Genomic DNA, 17016 nt, shown 5'->3' on the forward strand with positions numbered 1-17016 from the left:
TGCACAAAGGTCTGGAGGTAGCGGTCCTGCTGCTGGGTTGTTGCCCTCCTCCACGTCTCCTGATGTACTGGCCTGTCTCCTGGTAGCGCCTCCATGCTCTGGACACTACGCTGACAGACACAGCAAATCTTCTTGCCACAGCTCGCATTGATGTTCCATCCTGGATGAGCTGCACTACCTGAGCCACTTGTGTGGGTTGTAGACTCCGTCTCATGCTACCACTAGAGTGAACACACAGCCAGCATTCAAAAGTGACCAAAACATCAGCTGGGAAGCATGGGAACTGAGAAGTGGTCTGTGGTCACCACCTGCAGAACCACTCCTTTATTGGGGGTGTCTTGCTAATTACCTATAATTTCCACCTGTTGTCTATTCCATTTGCACAACAGCATGTGAAATGTATTGTCAATCAGTGTTGCTTCCTAAGTGGACAGTTTGATTTCACAGACGTGTGATTGACTTGGAGTTACATTGTGTTGTTTAAGTGTTCCCTTTATTTTTTTGAGCAGTGTATTTCTATCTGGAAAAATTGGGTAACTTTGCACCTTTCTGAAGCATCCAGGTATGATATGTCTGTTGAAGCCATGATGGGCATAGAGACTCCGGGCTGGCAAGCCTGGCTGTTTGAGGCATTCTCTCAAGTGACAGGAGGCATTTATGCCATGGATTGCAGGCGCTGATGGGTAGGTAGGCAAGGCGGGCATGGTGATATCTCCGCCCATTTGGGCCTGTAACGAGCTTGTCTAACAGCAGTCAGTGAGAAAAAAATTCTAACCGTAAACAGCCAGCCAGGGATAAGAAGTGCAAATGAGAGCGTGGGAGGAGAAAATGTGTCATGTGTACTGCTCTTAAGGCAGAAATATATTTCTGTTTTAATGGGGCACCACAGCAGTAGCAGGCACTCTTTAGCAGCAGCCTGTTGTGTTTGATACCAAATTGGAGGAAATAAAGAGATTTGCTGGTCCAAACTCTCCCCACCACCTTCCGTCTCCATCACTCCTTCGCTTCCCCTCCAAACATCCTAGATGTGAATTACACCATGCATAGATTACGCATGAGGTCTGACGGAAGTACATTGGTTTCAAATGGGATGTGGTGCACACTAAGACTTTGCATATCCCGATCATTGCAAGTAGCCAACAACTTTCCTCAAAAATATTTGCAGTCTTCAAAATCTGTGCTAGAAAGGATAAAAGAAGCCAGTACAACAGTTGAAAGGAAAATAATTGTGTGCCAATCTCTTCCTTTTATTTGGGATTGAGATATAGTCTGAATCTATACAACCGATAGAATGAGACAAAGTAAACTTCAGACAAATCTTTTTAGATCCGAAAAACCGATTTGAGTGAAATATCCCTTTAATCCTGTCCTCATAAACAAGAAACTGAGCATACAAAAAAAGTTGGTACAAACTTTATATTCACATGATCAACAAATTGCATTTCTTAGAGGGGGAAGAGTATAAACAGAACATTTTGATGGTGTGTCAAATGGTGCAATTGCATCCCCTTGAAACTACTCAGCTAAACACGCATGAAAGAGAAATCACTTCAGTGTTATTGTATTGAAATCTTCAACATCACCTTCCCATCAAGGTGTACATTTGTTTGGGAGAATTGTGTATCTATAAACAGGACAATTACAACCATTTTTAAAATTCTTACAGATATAGCCTGAGGGACATTCTGGTGGTCTTTGCCATCTTTGGTTAGAAAGTTTACATAATCCCCTCTTCTGTGTTATCTAATAAAGGTTAGCATTATTATTTTACCAAAAAAAAAACTACTTAAATCATTGCATTTCAAAATACAGATCACATTAACATGTACAGGACTGTGCAATTTTTTTTTCTGTTCCAATCCAATGCTAGTGTCCCTCCAACTCTGTGATTACAATCACAGAATAAAAGAGTTCCACTACCAATGCATCATTTATAGACCTAATCAACTAATGCATTACACAACACTTTATGTACTGTAATGTGTACTGGTCAATACCAGACCTGGTTTCAAATACTTTAGCTAGGCTTGATTGAGCTTGCCTGGCACAATGGAACTAATAGAATAGTGGCAAAACTGCAAATCCTGTCCATTTAGCATAGGCAGGCTAAAGTAAATGATAACAGTACTTAAAGATTTGAAAAAAGTATTTGAGCCCATGTCGGATCACCAAAGGTCCTTGGTTTGATGTAGCAGCAACTTCACACTGGCTAACAGTTACTATTTCTTCCATGATTAGACGGATCAGATCATACTGATTAATTATCGTAAATACAAAGGTATCCCATTAAATATAGAGATTCAAACCTCATAATCCGTTTTATGTTGATATTTTAGGCTAAGTGATTTGTGTAATAAAGATTTTAGTTTAACGTTAAATAAAGCTATTTCAATTCATTAGTGTTTTAAAGCAAAATTAAATATTGCATAGTTCGTTAGAAAATAGAGTTTAAAATAAGTTTGTGATATAAATTGGTATAAAATATACAGCAGTAGCTTCCCATATTACAGTAGTAGATATGTTAACAAGAATGACCGTGTTTAAAGCAAAATCTAAAATTGCACAAAAAATACATTAAAATATGTTTGATATAAAATAGTTAAAAGACATGGTGACATTGTAGTGGCTTCCCATGCACAGTGGCTTCCCATGCACAGTGGCTATGTAAAAATTGAGTTTTGTTCCTTGACCACATAACCTCATTATTGGTTCTTTAGAAAAAAATTGTTTAAAAATAATGTTACACCATAATACCATGGTTTGACCATTACTTCAGCTGAGGGGAGGCAAAGAAGCCTTCTTGGTGACTTGAGCTAGTGGATGCCTTGCTCTTGCTTCCAAATCTGTAAATGTAAATAAGAATAAAAAACATTCAACTCCATCACTCTGATAGAACCACAGATTAAGCAAATTAAGAACAGATATAATCCAAGCTAACGAGAATATTAAAAATACATTCAGGCAGATTTATTATCACCCAATAAAACACATTTCGGGCTGACTCCATTTACTTGACTGGTCGATTGTTTGGTCAATAGGCTGTTGGTCGACCGAGATTTCCTTAGTTGAGCAGTAGCAAAAAAAATAATCATGGTGTACAAAACACCTGCCGGATTCGCGCCTGTCTGAGTGGACTAATCCATTGTGGAGGCCGTGTGGATGACACAGTCCATCACTATGACATGTGCCGTTGAAAATGTATATGGTCATATTACATAAGAACAACAGTGCAACAAATGGGCTTTCTATTTTTCTTGTTCTGAAACATCAGTGCATTTTCCTAGACCATGTTGTTATGTGCATAATAGCAAAGTTAACCAGCATATCTGTGTTGATAACAATGTGGCTGGGGGCAGCAGCGGAGTTAGAAGATGAGAAAACAGACCGTCTTAATTGTCTAAGAAAAGTGAAGAGAGAGGAAACCAACTTAATTCGATCTATAATCAATAGCCTAACTTACATGTGCCTGGTTTAATAGATCATCAATATCTCTACAGAAATAAGACAAACAGGCAACAAAAGCAGGATCTGAATGTTTGTTTAATCGCCTAGTGATTCCGTGAGCGCCAAGCCTCACACAACATGTTAGATAAACAAGTTCCCAAATTAAACTGGTTTTGATCTTTGCTATGCTGTAATGGCTTAAATTATATATTTTTCAATTAAAAAACCAGTCTCTCTGGTATCATTTAGAATTGATTTAGTGCCGTTTACGCTGTTCCAAATTCCTTCTTATAGTTATTATTATGATCATCATTATAATAATAAGTAATGTCATTATCATTAGTAGGCTTAGTATAGCAGCCTTGTATAACCACCATCGAGCTGTAGGCCCAAGAGCCCATCCTGTGGAGTCTTAATACCATAACTTACTGAGGCCTATATTTCAATACTTATATAGGCTACTGTATCAATCAATAATTTATTTGTTCATGTCATCACACAGCATACGAGACATTCATGATTTGAAATGCAATCAAGCATTTTAGTTCAAAAAAGCGACCCAAGAATACTTAGCGTAAACAATAAATAAATAAATAAAGTTCAATTTCGGAAATTGCATTCATTGTTACAAATGGTCAGAAAAATATATTGTAATCTATACAGAACCTGTTCGGCACAAATAATAAGCACTCAGCGTTTGCTACTTAACTTATTTTTCTTGACCTCCAGTATTTCCCACAACTAGTCAAATTCATTCCACACATCTGACTTCCCATTTACCTCCCGAGGAAGCAGTAAACATTGCCCAGTTTAATTTTTTTTTGTCACGTCCTCTGCATCCATTTTGCTGTCACATGTGCTACGTGTTCAGAGTTTGTTATAGGCAATTTATTGATGCGATTATGATATAGTTCAGGCCCTATTGGTCACGTGCATGCGATTCATACGTGTCACGTAAAGAGAGTGTTGAGGGAATAGGGGATGATTTTCCTAAACAAAGAGGGATTTCGGAAACAGAACTTTTCTATCAGAAATGGCTGTAATTATGTTGCAGCTTCAGCAACACAGACAAAGCGATAAACGCTGTTGATGTTCTGTGGTGGTCGCTGCAGCAGGGTACGAGAGAGAGAGACAACAGGTGTTAGTCACACAGTCACTCACTGTCATTTATTTTTTAACACAGAGCTGCAAGTCTGAGTCCAGCCCGGCACAATCAAATCAATTGTGGTCAGACTGCCTCTAGTCATGCGTGTTGACTATTGGGACTAGAAGTGCAGTGTGACTATAAGTGCACAGTTTCATCAAACAGTCCACTTAAACCATCAGACAAGCTCAGTGCATATAGTTGATTTGTTTATATATGGAAAAATACACGTTTTCAAATTTCGACCAGACGACTCTCGATCGACCAAGATTTTTGTTGTTGTCGGGGACAGCCCTAAAACACATTAGACCCATTTGAGATGTGCCCTATGGTTAGAGTGTGGTTCTTACATGGTGGTGCTGGAGAAAGTCTGTTTCATGCGCTGGGACAGGGAAGAGGGTGTTTTAGTCATCTGGTGTTCTGGAATGGTCACTGGTCCCAGCATGCTCACTGTGTGGCCAGAGAATTAACATATTTAGGAGAATATTATTATTTCAGACTGGCCAATATTGTGAAATCATTTTGGAAAATTGCCCACCCCGTATTTCCACATCACATTCAATCATTACACACACACACACCTACCAGTGTGAAACTGTACTGTAGCTACAAAGTGAAACTAAGAGCATGCCATTTACTTCATTCAGTGCCTTTCTAAACTATTAACATAGCAATGGTAAAGGATAATGTATGTTTGGTATTTTAGACCTTCCTTGACACTACTGTATGTCTATAGGCCAGGAGAGACGGGTTCTCAAAGCTGCTTACCTTTGTGGTCTGGAGTGTTGTAGCAGTTAGCATCGTCTTTGACCACATCGTCTGGATGGGTGTGCTGCTCCACTGTGAACTGGCTCCAGTACTCATAAGGAAGGTCCAACAAGCACTCCATCACCTGTGTACATCAATAGGAATCTCTTAAAACCATTTTTAACACTTAAGAATAGCCTTGTGTAGAAAGAACAGTACTTTTCTGTGTGGAGAGAATCATTGTTATTGGGTATTCAAAAGGGTACTGTAATATAATAACAATATCTGTTCAACTAGACAGCCGATAAATAAGTGTCCACATAATTTAGAAATAAATTAAATTCAGCTTATTTTACATGTGTATGTCTAAATATATATTTATATAGATCTCTACATACCCGTGGTTGTCTGTTGGTGTCGTGCAGGATGGTCATGGGGTCTGGGACACTCTTGCCAGATTGGTGATGTCCATCTTGGTGTCTAGTACACACTGGGCCACCCTGATAGAACATCGTCAACCATTTCAGAGGGATTCAAGTCAGGTTCAAGCTCCTCCAGTTCCTTGTGAAATCAGGACTTGCTTTGAAACTTGTCTTTTATTATGGGGGGCAGTTACTACAGAATTTAAATAATGTTAACAGTTACATTTACCAACATTCACCACTACAGTTTACAAACACGTGCAGGCAGGGGCTCCACTTTTGATTGATTTTGCAAGTTACAGATTGTGCCTTAAATGGTGGTTTGATGGAGTAACCATGAGGTGGATTGAAGCTCTGCCATACCTCTGCAGGTGGATGGACAGATAGGCCAGAGTGTCTCTGTTAGGATGGGGCAGTTCACTGATGGTCTGGTAGATCATCAACAGGCTATTGCCATTGTCCTGGATTTCTGTGTTCAAGACAAGAGGAGTAACATAAGAGCTCCATAGACTACTTACAAGGTGAAGAAACCAATGCGTCAGCCAACAGCTGAAGATGGACCTGCAGCCTCCATGAAGTCGCGGTTGAGGCGGAAGGTGAGGAGAGGCTCCGGGAGGTTTCTCAGGAAGTTCTTGATGAGGCCCGTGACACAGTGGATGTCCTCCACCTTGGCCAGGACAGGCACTGTCCTCCCCTGCAGGAAGCTCTTCTTCAGCTCCTTCACTGTGCTCCCTTCGCCCAACACACGGTAAAGACCCATCTGATAGGGAGGGAGGGAGAAAGAAAGAATGGGATGGAATATTAACTGGCAGTCAGGATAGGAATGATGACATCAGTTGAATGGAAATTATGAAGGTAAAAACAAAACATTTGTAAAAAGTGCTGATATGCATAAAAAAGGTAAAGTGAATTTTGTATGTGCTAAAGTGGCAACATTTAAGAGCTGAAATGGCTGCTCACCTCGTGTAAACCCCTGTGCTCGATCTCCTTGACACAGTGGACCACCAGGGCAGGGATCATGGGAGAGGAGGAGGGATCGTAGGCTGCAAGGGTGCTTGGCTGCAACACAAGATAAACACTCATGACATGGGACATTTGGAGAAGGCATTCAAAACACATATGGTGTGATACAAACCAGTCATAATCCAGCTAACCATACCCAGGACCCTGAAGCATAAATACAAAATTATTATTAGTTATTGCTGTATAAGCATTGCAAATATGAAGTGTGGTCAATCTAAGAATATTTAACTAACTCCCCAAGTGTAATACCTCTCTGGTCCTGATGGGGGTGCTGCCTGTTGAGATAGGGTTACACGGCAGGGTGCAGCGGTCACGGCATTCTGGGTGAGCCACCAGCCTGCAGTCCTGGCACCTCAGGTAGAGCTTCCCAAACTTGGTCTTCCTTCCACACGGCACACAGAACTCTGACCTGATCACCTGTGTGAGGAGAGGGGACGGAACAGACGGACGCTGGTGACACAGGTTTGTAGGCCAAACCTTTCGGACGTTAAAGACGTTTTCATGAGACACCGATTTTCACGGTCTGACAAACATCGCTCTGTCACCTGATGTGGGAGTGCGACATATGCAGATGTGGTGGATTGAGACGCACCCAATGGAAAAAAACATACGTCTATCTTAAACGGATGGATTTTGATGGAATCGTTTTATTATTATGCTAATTAGATTCCCACAGAACAACAAGTGTATTACAGACAAAAGTGTGTTACAAACAAAAGTAATAACAGAATGTGTACCGTTTTGGCAAGGAACTCGTGCTTTCGGGCCCCCACTTTGGCTCTGGGTGTTTTGGTTGGGGACGGAGCCTTACTGCATGGGGTGCTGGGTGCCTCACTAGCTGCCTCTGATTGGTCAATAGAAGTAGTGTCCCAGCCCTGAGCAGCTGGAAAAACAAGAGAATGTCAAGTTTTTACCCCTCAAACTGGAAGAACTACTTAATTTTCTTCAAATTTTAATACATTGTGCACATCTGAACATGGCTGTCTAGAATAAGGTACTACAGGCTTGTTAGTGCCGTCTCACCGGTCCTCTTCCTGCTGCCTGTCCAGTAGCCAGGCACTGTCTCCATGGTGGACAAGGCCTCTACTGGACATCCATTGACAGGCACTGTGATGGTGGTCTTGGTCACTATGGACTCGTTCACCTGTAATAATACATATATAAAACTTGAGTCACATGAAATAATGCTGAAAAAGGAGAAAGCAAAACAGAAGCATATTTTTTTAAACAATTTGAAACAACTGATAGAGGTCCACAGAGCAATGTTTTGTTTACTTGCAAACGTCCGAGTGATGCGCGCTCATGCTAACATCAAAAACGGACCTTGACAAACTTAGCAGTGAGTGATGACCATGAAAACCCACAATGGCTATAGCTAATGTATGTTCAACAAGTATATTACTCTTCTGGCTTTATCTAGCTCTATTTGTGATATTGTACCTTGTCTCGCTTGGGTTGCTAGGTAATCAATCCTCTGACATCTGCAATGTTGGACATGATAACCATCTGACTACTTTGTTAACTTAAATGTGCTGCATCTGAATTTGGATGTTGTCAAATTCACTTCAATGTAAACAAGCCTCTTTCTGTTGCCAAACGGATCACGCAACTTCTCACGGGCGGGAAATGGGTCTTTTGACTGAAATTCAACACATTGAATAGCAGTGTGCTGAGTGCTATCCAAATCAAGTGAGACTTCGGTTTGTAATTCAGTTTTTCTGTAGCATTAGCTACATTGAGGAGTTGCCTGGATACCCATCCACACCGCTCCAGCCAAACCGACAGTTCTTCTCTACGATTAGTTGGAATTTGCCTGCTGAAAACCCTGCATCCCACTGCTGGCTTGCTTCTGAAGCTAAGCAGGGATGGTCCTGGTCGATACCTGGATGGGAGATCAGGTGCGGCTGGAAGTGGTGTTGGAGGGCCAGTAGAAGGCACTCTTTCCCCTGGTCTAAAAAAACATCCCAACACCCCATGGCAGTGATTGGGGACATTGCCCTGTGTAGGTTGCTGTCTTTCGGATGGGACGTTAAACAGGTGTCCTGACTCTCTGTGATCACTAAAATCCTATGGCACTTATCGTAAGAGTAGGGGTGTTAACCCCGGTGTCCTGGCTAAATTCCCAATCTGGTCTTCATACCGTCATGGCCACCTAATCACCCCCAGATTACAATTGGCTCATTCATCCCCCCCTCCTATCCCCTGTAACTATTCCTTAGGTCGTTGTTGTAAATGAGAATGTTCAGTCAACTTACCTGGTTAAATAAAAATAAATAAAACATGTCTAGAATGCAAACACATTCTGACCGTCTGATTGGTCCCAGAAACCAATTATTTGGGTTGGAGCCAGCCTACATGATGTTATCAACTTCGATTGGTTAGATAAGATCCAATCACTTATTCATTTATTTTGTTCAATACCCCTCATTTTGAAGTCAAACAAACAACTAAGATTGCAGTTTCAGTCTGAATGAATGTAGCGATCAATAGAAACAACGGAATTAAATTCAGGGCAAATGGTCAGGCAATGCATTGTGTAGTACCCTCTCGGAAGTGCGGCCAGTGGAGCGGAGTTTCTTCACCACCTGCTGTGGAGGCTCAGCAAGGGTTCTGGAGGAACGCTGTGGAAACAAATAGGAATTACTGAGCTAACAGTACTTCCAAATGTAGCACTACATTCCCGCACTACATTCCCACACTAACCTTGACGAGACACTTTAGATATAAAATGATAACAAAAAAATGTACCTACATTTCCATTGATGATCTGTGTCAAGCTCTAAACTAAACAGTAACTATCCACTCACCCTTTTCTGCAGTGTTCTAAGTCGCACTGTCCTCATCACAGAAGAGTCCCAATCCTACAGGAAATATAGAGCGATGACAACCCAATAGTTCATGTTTATATAGGTACTATTAGTGTGGCTATATCTGTTTGTCACTTTTTCTATTTTGGCATATCGTTTATGTATTTTTGTGATGTGTCACTATGATGTCCAAGACAAATGTCCCCTTGGGGACAAGGTGAAATGTAAAATGCAATACTAAGCAGAGAATCATCTGTTTTGTCATAGCTAATGTCTGACAGCAAGGGAGCAGATTCATCTATGGTGGTTAACCTGAAAGACATGACGGTAGGCTTGGTTACGATCCCTTTCTGAACCTGAACAATCTGGGTCATATTCACTAAACACAAAACTGAATCAAAAGTTCCGAAACAGGATAGGCATATCGAATTACATCTTCAAGGAAACATATATATTTGTTTTGCATTTCAAAACTATTTCCGTTGGGTGCTCCAAAGAACGCAGGCCAGGCATGGCTGATAAGGGCCTAGTAAAGGGGTGTACAGTGCCTGTGGAAGGTGTTGAGGTTGGGGTTGTTCTTGGCAGCCTGTGCGGCCTGGGAGTGGGTGTTGAGGAAGGCGAGGGCAGAGCGTTGCTCCTCACTCAGGTGGAGGCTGCTGCTGGAGCTCTCCGCCACGAGCATATTCCGGATCAGCTGGATCTGACGCTCCTAGACACAGAGATCAGGAAATTACCCCACAATATCATAGCCACCCAAACAGTGTGATTCTGTGAATTTCTTACCAACTCATAACTAGTAACTAATTCATCTAACCATAGATTTCTTCAAACTTTGTCCTCTTTTTGACAGTAAACATCACAAATAAGCAGCATTACGCAATAGAAGCCACCACAACATGTACAATTCTGACATAGAATTACCTGCGACCTGTACTGAAAGGTTGCAAGTTCGAATCACCGAGCTGACAAGGTACAAATCTGTCGTTCTGCCCCTGAACAGGCAGTTAACCCAATGTTCCGAGGCCGTCATTGAAAATAAGAATTTGTTCTTAACTGACTTGCCTCGTTAAATAAAGGTAAAAAATAAACTTAAAAAAAAAAACTGTAGCAGGGGGGTGGAGGTAGTTTACCAACCAGTTTCAGGTATTCTGCCTCTGCCCGCCTGGCGCCGTCTGATCTCTACGTCCACCTGGTCGCGGGCGTGCTTCAGCTTTATCTCCAGAGCCCCCATCTCAGTCTGTTTTGGTCAGCACCTCCTTGCAGGCTCCCAGTTCCTCCTCCCACTGCAGCCACTTCCTCCTGCAGTCCTCGAGGTTCAGAGACATTTGGATGAACTCTGTACAAATAAATAAAGCCAAGGGGATGGTTATTGGTTGAAGATCTGCTTTTATCTCATTCAGACCAGTTTACTCTTTTCAAGTCAATCTCCCCTATGGTTTTTCTGGTGAGGGGTGAACGGGGAGGGGGCATTGATGCCAACATTCTTTCAGGTAGGTGGCAACAGAGATGGGCAAGGGTTTCACCTTGTCTAAGTGAACGAGCAATCGGTCATTTTGTTATCCATTTTAGATGATTTAGTGTTTTTTCAAACCTACCTCCACCCCCCTTTCAGTTTTGGGGTCATTAAGTGTCTTGTACAAGGGCACCTGGAAAACTTACTCCAGTTGCTAGTTAATCGTTCAATATCATTACACATGGTTTTTCAACGAGTTTCTGGTCTGCTGAAAACCTGCCATCCCTGATATGCAATGGCATGGGCACTGATTCAACAACCCACCAAAAGCATGCTACACTGGTCACTTACGTGGTTCGAGGCCCTCATTGCGAATATCGGAGCATGCACAAAGATTCTGGAAATGGTTGTGCAGGTTCAGCACGGTCGAGTCCATGTCCTGATAATGCACGTGACAGAAACCCAGCAGGGAACTTCAAATATATTCTAGCAAAGACAGTACAGTATGTTTTAGAAACTCTGTTTCTAGTATAGCCTTTTCTCTCCGACTTTATTTATTTGGTAGGTAGTTATAACGTTAGCAAGATTATAAATAATAGATAGCTAGCCTAGCTGCCAAAGTTAGCTAAACAGATTGAAACGGACTCACCTCCACTTTTTAGCAAGCAAGCAGGGTATTACCTACTATAGCTAGCTAACCTTTGCTAACTGTAATTTTTTTTTAAATACAAATATATTGAAAACAAACATGAGCAGATACTTACGGACTTTGGTCCTTCCTGGAACAGTATCCCACGGCGGATGTTTCCAGCTGCTATCAAGGGCAACATCGATTGTAAATCGTGACAATAAGTGGGCTACGTTGTCTCTAGCAACGCAAGCTACCACACCTGTCTGGTCCAACTTTTCCAAGCGTTTCAAAAACCAGGCGCCGAGAAAGAAGGTGTTTCTTCGGGTGGGTTTTCTGACTATGCAGATGGCAGCTATTTGGGCATTATCGCCACCATGAGAATTGGAGTGTAACTACGCTCACAACGAGAGGCTAAATACATTCGAATAGGGTAGATTTTCCCAAACTCGCTCCTGGGGCCCCTGGGAGCACATATTGTTTTTTGCTCTAGCACTACACAGCTGATTCAAATCATCAAAGTTTGATGATGAGTTGGTTACTTGAATTAGCTGTGTAGTGCTAGAGCAAAAAAACGGAATGTGCACCCAGGGAGGTCCCCAGGACTGAGTTCGGGAAACCCTGGAATAGGGATAATACATCTGCCTTGTAAAAACCAGTGTTGGTAGAAATGTTCCATGTTACATTCTTCAAGGCTCTGGGGTGAAAGACACCAAAGAGATATAGGGTGGAATGTCTGTGAATGATCAGGTCTTTACTCAGACACTGCTGCCTGTTCTGCTTTAGTTTGTCTGTAACACATGGGACATACCCCACAGCATCATTAATCAAACCATGCTGGCGTATCTGGGCCCTGCATCAGCTTTACTGTGCCATATAATGAGGAGGACAGAAACTCACTCACTTGCGGACACACGCTAACATACAAACACATTTGGATCAAAATTGTATGTGTTTGTAAAAAATAGGACGACATGCAAATAGGCAAACACACACCTGTACACACACACCACGAGCATTAACTCTGCTATGCTAGTCGCTCACTCATAATTGTCTTCTTTGTGTTTCACATTGCTCTTCCACTACTGTAGATCCATTAGTCTTGATTTGAGATCATTGGACTTGTCAGTCAATAATACTGACTCTATATCTATTATTTATACAACAGCTAGAGGTCCTTTCCGTGGCTCGGCAAATATTCCACTAATCAAGCATCAATTAACTGCCGGGAACGCTCTCTTTCCTCTCAAATCAGTCTACTTTGTCTTGGACTGACTAGAAAAGTTAGTGAGTTTCCTCTCTAGGAAGCTTGGCATCCGTCTTACAAAGACTGACTTTGCATTACCAAACAACCTAGAGAAGGCATTTTGGGAAATAAGCCAACACCTATCATGTCAGTGAAGAGTTTTACCAACAGATATCTATTAAAACACACCACTCCTTCTGCCCTACATCACTTAAATCTGTACGCATTCTTTGTACACACAATATTCCATCCACTGTAGCACTTAAACACAGACCAATCCTGCAACTCTAATGCATACTATCCACACATATGATGCTGCTAGGGCTTCCCGCCACCTACAAGCATGTGTTCACACATGAGTTAAACTGATTAGAGTGAAACATGAAACTACCTGTAACACAGTGTGGCTGGATCAAGTATTTTACAGTAAAGAGGGTACAGGAGAAAAAGCCTTCATCTCCCCTGTCAGGGTCACTATCAGACTCAGGAATAAAACGATGAGGGTAACAGACAAACAGTTAACTTCTGTAGATATATTCCATGTTGAATTTGCATTCCAATATTACACTTTATATACATCGCAGAAGACTGAAATAATGTATAACAAAACTGTTTGACACAGAATCTGATATTTAAAAAAAGAATAATGTTTTTAATTGTGAAAGTGCTTATCTTGAGCTGGATCCTGCCAGAACAGGGTCGGCACATCTGTTTTTTTACGGAACCTATCTGTATCCGATACCTCATGCCAGCATTAGGGCCGCTACCTCCGCTTTTGTGCAAGGAGGAGCAGGTGGGGCACTGCCAGAGCCCTGCAAAATGACCTCCAGCAGGCCACAAATGTGCATGTGTCTGCTCAAACGGTCAGAAACAGACACCATGAGGGTGGTATGAGGGCCCGACGTCCACAGGTGGGGGTTGTGCTTACAGCCCAACACCGTGCAGGAAGTTTGGCATTTGCCAGAGAACACCAAGATTGGCAAATTCGCCACTGGCGCCCTGTGCTCTTCACAGATGAAAGCAGGTTCACACTGAGCACGTGACAGACGTGACAGAGTCTGGAGACGCCGTGGAGAACGTTCTGCACAGCCCTCCATGTGCTCGCCAGAGGTAGCCTGACTGCCATTAGGAACCGAGATGAGATCCTCAGACCCCTTGTGAGACCATATGCTGGTGCGGTTGGCCCTGGGTTCCTCCTAATGCAAGACAATGCTAGACCTCATGTGGCTGGAGTGTGTCAGCAGTTCCTGCAAGAGGAAGGCATTGATGCTATGGACTGGCCTGCCCGTTCCCCAGACCTGAATCCAATTGAGTACATCTGGGACATCATGTCTCGCTCCATCCACCAGACTGTCCACCACAGACTGTCCAGGAGTTGGCAGATGCTTTAGTCCAGGTCTGGGAGGAGATCCCTCAGGAGACCATCCGCCACCTCATCAGGAACCTGCCCAGGCGTTGTAGGGAAGTCATACAGGCACGTGGAGGCCACACACACTACTGACCCTCATTTTGACTTGTTTTAAGGACATTACATCAAAGTTGGATCAGCCTGTAGTGTGGTTTTCCACTTTAATTTTGAGTGTGACTCCAAATCCAGACCTCCATGGGTTGATAAATTTGATTTGCATTGATAATTTTTGTGTGATTTTGTTGTCAGCACATTCAACTATGTAAAGAAAAAAGTATTTAATAAGAATTTTTCATTCATTCAGATCTAGGATGTGTTATTTTAGTGTTCGCTTTATTTTTTTGAGCAGTGTATATGCATGGCTTTATTTCTCAAGCGTTTCGGGACCTCAGAGCTCCCGAGTTCAACCACTTCTGACGCTCACTTTTTGTTCTGGCACCTCCCGATTTACAAGTCTCTACAGGATCGCTGAGCTAACGTGCAGCTAATGTGATTAGTATGAGGTTCTAAGTAACAAGAACATTTCCCAGGACATAGACATATCTGATATGGGCAGAAAGCTTACATTTGTGTTAATCTAACTGCACTGTCCAATTTACAGCAGCTATTGCAGTGAAAGAATACCAAGCTATTGTTTGATGAGAGTGCACAGTTATGAACTTGAAAATGTATCAATAAACCAATTTGGCACATTTGGGCAGACTTGATCCAACATTCTGAACAGAAATGCAATGGTTCATTGGATCAGTCTTAAACGGTGTAAGTGTACTGCTGCCATCTAGTGGCCAAAATCTAAATGGCGCCTAAACTGGAATAATACATTGTGGCCTTTCTCTTGCATTTCAAAGATGATGGAGGGGGAAAATGATGCATCTTTTTTTCTTTGTATTATCTTTTACCAAATCTAATGTGTTATATTATCCTACATTAATTTTACATTTCCACAAACTTCAAAGTGTTTCCTTTCAAATGGTATCAATAATTTGCATATCCTTGCTTCAGGTCCTGAGCTACAGGCAGTTAGATTTGGATATGTCATTTTAGACGAAAATTGACTAAAAGGGGCCAGATACTTAAGAGGTTTTTAAGCACTGAAAATATTAATAACATTCCACCATGAGGGCTCCAGAAGGCGATTTGGTAATTTTACTGCAGGAAAGGGCAATGTGTTCTGCCGTTCGTTAACAAAACATCAAGTCTATTGTTTAACGCAAAACAAAAACTGTGTTGTGTTCAAGGCGCGTAATAACGTTTTTGATGTGCATCCGGTATGAGCAAAGATGGTTGACTGCAGGAAACCCCTTTTGTGTTGTTCCTTAAAATAGGGATCTAGCTTTTCTGTATTTAGTGGGTCACTGGAAAAGACCCAAAAGCTTTAGATGGGTCCCATTGATACGTTTGGGATCCAAGGGTGTGGAGAGTTTCAGGTCATTACTATTACTGAATCCCCACAGACAGGCAGCGTTGTGCTGAGCACAACAGCTTTCCTGTGGCTCCAACACAACAACGGTAATGGATCTGCAACTAGACTCGAGGGGACCACTTTGTCGACACACATCCACTTAAGAGGAAGCAATACTCTCAACATTCTGTGTGTGTGAGTGGGTGAGGTTCCCTGGCAATCACGTCATAGGAACTTTAGCTGTGTGTATTATAGAGGCCTCGATTTTATTAATGTGATGTGATGTGCATGCATGTGTGTGTACATACAGTAACATGGTAGAGTGGTATCACACAAATTAGATTACACAGTGAATCCCTTATTCACAAAGTGGTTCCTGGCAGAGGATTCCTTTTTCCATATCCCAAGAACCAAAACATCAACAACAACTCAACAAACAGGCACACGGCCAGGCCCGCTCATTGGGCAGGATTAGGCGTCCGCCTATGGCGGCAGATTGATGAGGGCGGCATTTTCTGAGCTAAACTGACCAAGATGCACCTCCAACAACAACACATGAAACCTCACATTATCCGGCCCCAAAACAATGTTAATGTCTTTCAACCAGTAGCATATGGGCTTTTTAGGTGAACATTGATACCGTCCTGTGATAAGCAGTGCCCACTTTGTCAAAGGCAGCGCAGCAAAATATTTTGATTGTCCATTCCCGGCATGCCTCTCCGGGGTTCTGTTGGAGAGACGCATTGCTGCGGCGCTCCACCAATGTAAAACATAAATCATGTAGTAGCATGGGCACAACTTTGGTTTTAGAAGTGGGGGGGGACAAAATTCTAATTATTGAACTGTTTTTATCCAGTGGGATAAACACTCCAAACAGCCTACCTGATCGCTCTGAGGCATCCACATGGTCCTAAAGCACACTGTTGCCTAGTTTTGTATCACATTCCAATGGTAAAACTGTGGGGAACAAAAATGCAATTTCAGAATGTGGGTGAGACACAGTGAAAGTTGCACCCCTGTGTAGCAGATATAGGATATGGTAGAAAGAGCACGTTGCCTTTTCTGTAGCCTACAAGCTGGTGATAAAATATATGACAATTTAATGACAAGGATGCTTTTTTACATCATGCAGGTTTCTTCAATCATATAGCCTAACCTAAGACACTTTTTACATCATGCAGGTTTCTCCAATCACACAGCATAACCTAAAAAAAAATGTACTGTCATGTTAACAAACAACATCCTAAAAATACGTATTTTCAACATCCGGAAAATAAGTATTTTCAACTTTC

The 17016-nt window shown here is 42.1% G+C and overlaps 1 pseudogene; it reads right to left on the reverse strand.

The window, feature by feature from the left end:
• Nucleotides 1-1206: 1206 nt before the first annotated feature.
• LOC135541446 (rac GTPase-activating protein 1-like) lies at nucleotides 1207-11963 on the reverse strand (annotated as a pseudogene).
• Between the last annotated feature and the right edge of the window lie 5053 nt (nucleotides 11964-17016).

Source organism: Oncorhynchus masou, chromosome 6, assembly GCF_036934945.1.
Source record: "Oncorhynchus masou masou isolate Uvic2021 chromosome 6, UVic_Omas_1.1, whole genome shotgun sequence".
Taxonomy (NCBI): domain Eukaryota; kingdom Metazoa; phylum Chordata; class Actinopteri; order Salmoniformes; family Salmonidae; genus Oncorhynchus; species Oncorhynchus masou.